A 5,275-nucleotide genomic window follows, 5' to 3' on the forward strand; every position below is an offset into this window, starting at 1 on the left:
GGAATGTGTTTATTTAAAAAAAAATTATTTCACTGAGCCTGCGTCTAATGGTCGATGTGCCCTATATCAAAGTGTGTATATATGAAAGTATTGTTGGGTTGGGGGGAAAAGTATCCAGACCAAATCTCTTCGTTCACCTTTCCACAGACTCAAGGGTATGTTGCAGCCTCCAAAAGAACAAACTCTGGGCGTAGTTTCTGTATGCACCATTGTTTTGCATGAGGCAATTAAGGTGACAGTGTCCCAACGATCGAAGGTTCTTAATGTACTGCAAGTCCCGTTAGTTGTACAGTGCCACCCCAAGACAACTACCTGTGGATGGAATAGCTGGTGTACGGGATGTTGAATGGAGAAGCCAGCGATTACCGAAAGCACGGTAACGGTAAGTAACGGACGAATCGCAGTCAACCACTGCGCGGGTTAGTACATCTTTAAGATTACGTCGATATAGTTCAACCGTATGTTGGAAAGCTACATACGGTCGAATTATTTTTTTAATGGTGGACACTGCTACCCTGTTTTCTTTTCTCTGTTGCTGTTATTACACGTCGCTGTGTAATTAGCATTCCGCATTAGCCGAGCTTCGTGACGCGCTTTCGTGTCTCCATTCCACGTGATCTATGATCTTAGTTGTTCGTGCGCCATTAAGAATCCAATCATCATCATCATCCTCATCACCATTCCACGTGATGGTGTGGTCTATTCGATGCGAATCCGAGACCTGTCTCGAAGCCAACAGCGTTGCCATATTCGCACTAGTTGCTCTGCCCCGTGCTCGGTTTTACTTCCATCGTAATCCCGGATGTATTTTTTGAAATGTCACTCTCGTTGCATCCGTTTTCTGATCTGTTGTATATGATTGGGGAAGCCACAGTAACGCGAAAACGATGGGATCTTGGATATGTGGCTCGGTGAGTTGTAGTAGTCTTAATTTTTCGAAGTAGTAACCTATACAAAACGTCCGCCAACATAAATGCGCAGGACGGCGTCATCCCAACCGTTCATGTAGGCCAAACAGTAACAGGAAACTCTGCTTCCATGATTGCCATAGCGCTTGTCGATGTTCGACAAAGCGGACATCATACCATTTCTTGAGAGTATACCCCCCCGGAAAGTCTCTAGTTTCTCAACTCCCGTTAAGAGCATAGCAGAGCTCTCGTCTTCTTAGACGTTTTCTTTTTCTGTTTTCTCTACTAGACCTGGAGTAGCTTTTCCCGCGGTGAGCGGGCTCACATCTCCATTTTTTTCTCCTACCATCATCATCATCTACAAACTCCAAATTGCAGATCCAAACGTACAGTGGAATTAATGACCACGTACCGTACCTGTGTTGCTGTGCGAAAGTTGATGCTGTACTGGCAGGCAAATACAGCTGCCAAAATCGTCAAGCTTCACAGAGTTCTTCGCGGTTTCTTTGTAAGTAGCGGAGATCACGTGAATCTGTAACCTTGGAGCCACGCACAGGAGTAGGCTGCGGTAATCGAAGTGTGCATCGAGATGTCCTACACGTCGAAGGCTTGCATTTCGTAGTTTGGGGCGAGCGGCGTAACCTATTCTCTCTGTTTCCTTTATTTTTGATGGGCCAGCGGCATGGTCGAGAGGGTTAAGGCGTCCCCCGCTCGTTGGTGTTAACCAAGGTCGTGCTGAAGACTGGGAGGTGGTGGGTTCAAATCCCACTACCGGCTGTGCTGTCTGAGGTCGCTGGGTTTTCCGAAGACTTTCCACACGAATATCGGCACAGTTCCCCCTGAAGTCGGCCCAGGACGCATACTAACCCCCCATCCCCCTCCCCTTCCTGCTGTCCTCTCTCCATCTGTACAGCAACAACAGTTATATTCTGACGATGAAGTGGGGAGGTTTTCCACTCCAGGGGTGGAACGCTACCCCATAGCTAGGGGGTCTAATATGAGTGATGACTATGATGAGCGACGACGATGATGAGAGATGACGGTGATGCTCGGAGTGGCGATGGCGATCCTGATCGTGATGGTGGGAATGTCCATGGGCGCTGTCGGGGTAACAATGAGTCCTTTTGGTCAGTCGCCTCAAAATAAGTAAATAAATAAATAAACAACTGCATGGCGTAAGGCCGCCCTGGAGTGGGCCGCGGTGTTCCAAGGGCCAAGGATGCACGACAAATTGAATGGGCGGCTGCCAAGGGTGGCAAGCTGTGATTGCAGTGTACGTCTCTCGTTGATATACGCCCGACAGCGGAGGAGTATGTGCTCTACGTTGACAAGTACACCACACTCGTTGCAAATAGGGCTAGCCTCACAGCCTAGCTGGTAGCGATAGAACGGAGTGAAGGCCATGTTCAGACGTAGCCTGTGGATGAGCGACTTCATGGGACGAGGAAGCTTTTCAGGCAGCCGGTATGACAGCGTTTGGTCTACACTTTGCAAAGAGGACCTGGTTGGCATGTCGAGTTGCCACTGTAGCGTAGACCAGGAATCAGACAAATGCCTGAGGAGGGATCTTCTCTCTCCTCTCGAAAGTATAATGGGCGTAGAAGGCCGTTGTTGATGTGCATGCAGCGGCAGCGTCGGCCTCGTGGTTCCCAGTTATTCCGCAATGCCTTGGAACCCACTGAAAGGCAACGGAGTGAGAGCGTTCTTGTAGAGACTTCAGCTTCAGGGCGCACAGGGTATCTATCACCACTGAAGATAAAGAACCGCGGATGCCCATGTTTTTAATGCACAGGAGAGCTGCTCGCACATGCTGTTGAGCACATCTGTACGTTGCTCATAGCCACAGTTGCTTCGTGGCGCTAACACGGAATAAAAAAAAAATTCGATGGATGAACCCAATGATGTCCTGATCTCCTGATGTCAAATTGATAAGCGTAAATATTTGTCAAATTTATACTACGTTCTTTGAGAAGCTGCTCAAGGATGTTGAATGTTGAGCGAAATGAAATTCTTGCAAGCTCTTGTAAGAAAATTTGGTATCGAAGGCGTATCGTGCCACCTTCGATAGTTGACCTGTTTTACTCGAAAGGTTCTTGTGTGACGGCAGTCTTATCTACTGATAGCTGATCTTCAAGTTCTCCAGCTGTCGAGGAACGACTCGACGGGTATGACAGTTTAAATATTCGGTCTGGAGATGGCTTCGGTTTGGTCATTTTTCTTGTACAGTTTTAGCAACCAGGTCTAGAATATATTGGTTAATTGGTAGACATTCCTATCGACAACACAAGAAACTCATAACAATCGGAATGCTTACTACCATCTCTCATCCATGACACACTGGTGACACTCCCACCCGCTGGTCCTGCTTTTTGGTCCCACGGTTGTGACATGGGTTCCCACTAGTTCGGAATGTTTGCCCCCCCCCCCCCCACACACAAAATACTGGGTTTTCTCCCTTTTTTTCCCCAACTAACTGCGGTAAGTGGTCTGGGGTAGCCAGTCTGACTTTGTCGTGACTTAAATCCCCATTTTTTTTCTTCTATCACATCACATAACATCTCTCATCCATCGTCACCTCATTGTTATGTTATATCTCATACACTCCCGTTGGTATTGGGGTAGTGCGCTACACAACTCACGTGGTGAATTTCCCCATTCATCATCATAATTATATTTGTTGATAAGTTGATAAGTAAATTTTGTTGTTGTTGTTAGATACCACTGTTTTGGTCAGAATATACAGAGCTTCTCGAGTACGGGATAAAGTACGCGGTTTGTAGTCCATTAAAGGGTCACTAAAGTGCACAAATTTCTCCTCGCACAATGAAAGATGCCGTTACCTTGACAAAAATACAAAAGGAACGGGATTTATTCGTTGCGTCGTTCGTGATTTATACGCACCAACGAAACCGCAATTTTCGTTTTCTCTCTTCTCTCCTTCTCAAGAAGCGTGACAATGCGGAGCGGCCTGTCATTGCTGTCCTCAAACCATTCCCCCTATCATCGCGCCAGACCGTTGAGGAGACCAATGAGAGGCCGCTCCGCATTGCTACGATTCTTGAGAAAGAGAGATTGAGAGAAAGGGTACATTGCGAATTCTTCCACTCACAAATCACGAAAGACGCAACGGATGAATTATGTTCCTTTTGTGTTGATGTAAGGGTATAACGACATCTTTCATTCGGCGAGGAGACATTTGTGCACTTTCGTGACCCTTTAACGCGAATAAAACCAGCGTATTGGTGCCCTATAATACGGTGAAGAACGTGATACGTTCGTGATAAAATTCGTGTAGAAATTGCCGTTTGATGTAGTCCTCCCTTGATAAAGCATAAAAAAGCATTGTCCTTTTGACATTTCCAATGGCCACCCGCTAAGCCTCGTTTGTATCATGGTTTCCTTAGTTTCGTAGCTGGCTGACCTGCATGGAAAGTAACTATTGCCAACTATCTCTTACAATATTTATTTTTCTGCTTTTTACAATATCCAAGCATAACATACTGTTTTCTTGTTTCACCTTTCGCAAATACGCGTCATAGGTTTATTTTCGAGGCGACAGTTATTCCCCGGTAGCTCAAGACAATGGCGGAATGAGACACAGGGAAGAGCGGTTTCTAATTCTTGATCTATTGAAATAAAATTGGAAGCTAAATTTATTTACCACACGTAACTGACGAAAGCTTCGACGTGTGCTACCAGCGGAATGTTTACAGAGCGGAAAGAATACAGTTGGGAAGCCGTTCAGTGGGCGATATGAACACACACACACAGAGTGTCAGGAGCAGCCGCTGTTGTTGTGAAAAACGACGTAAGCCAGTTGTTAGTGAACGCTCTGTGTGTGTATCACATTTTCTTTACTGTCGCTTGTCCACTGCCTGAGTGAATGGAAGGCTTTAGTTCATGGAGTCTAGCATTTATCACTTGCATCTTATACGCGTAAATGAGATACCCGATCAACTGCGGTGACCACAAAAAAAAAAAGAAAAAAAAAAGAAAAAGAAAATGTGTGATATAAACTCCCTTTGAATGATTTACGGAAGGCAACATAGCTTAGGCTCAGAGGGCAGGCATCCCTGTGGGTAGAACCGGTAGAACCAATTCGAAGTACACGAAACCGATCGGAAAATCAATTGCGCGACACTGAGCGCGCAGTAGGAAGGAGGCGATGTTGACATGACAGCGGCATGGATACAGCGTTTATTGAGTGGTTGCAGACTTGGAGCATCAATACTGTCAGGAGAGAATATGGGGTCATTTCTTCGTTGAGACTTCGCCACCGGCGTTTTTGTACACTCTCGAAAAAAAGGGAGCCAAAAGGGTGTCAAATGATGCTCGGACACCGTCGCGAACAGAGAGGGCGTTGCAGC

The 5,275-nt window shown here is 46.3% G+C and overlaps 1 protein-coding gene across 1 annotated transcript in view; it reads left to right on the forward strand.

The window, feature by feature from the left end:
• The window catches only part of LOC135378000 (calbindin-32-like), a 206,780-nt gene that overhangs the window by 20,029 nt on the left and 181,476 nt on the right, over positions 1–5,275 (forward strand). The gene's annotated exons all lie outside the window — the stretch shown is intronic.

This window comes from Ornithodoros turicata, chromosome 1, assembly GCF_037126465.1.
Source record: "Ornithodoros turicata isolate Travis chromosome 1, ASM3712646v1, whole genome shotgun sequence".
Lineage (NCBI taxonomy): Eukaryota > Metazoa > Arthropoda > Arachnida > Ixodida > Argasidae > Ornithodoros > Ornithodoros turicata.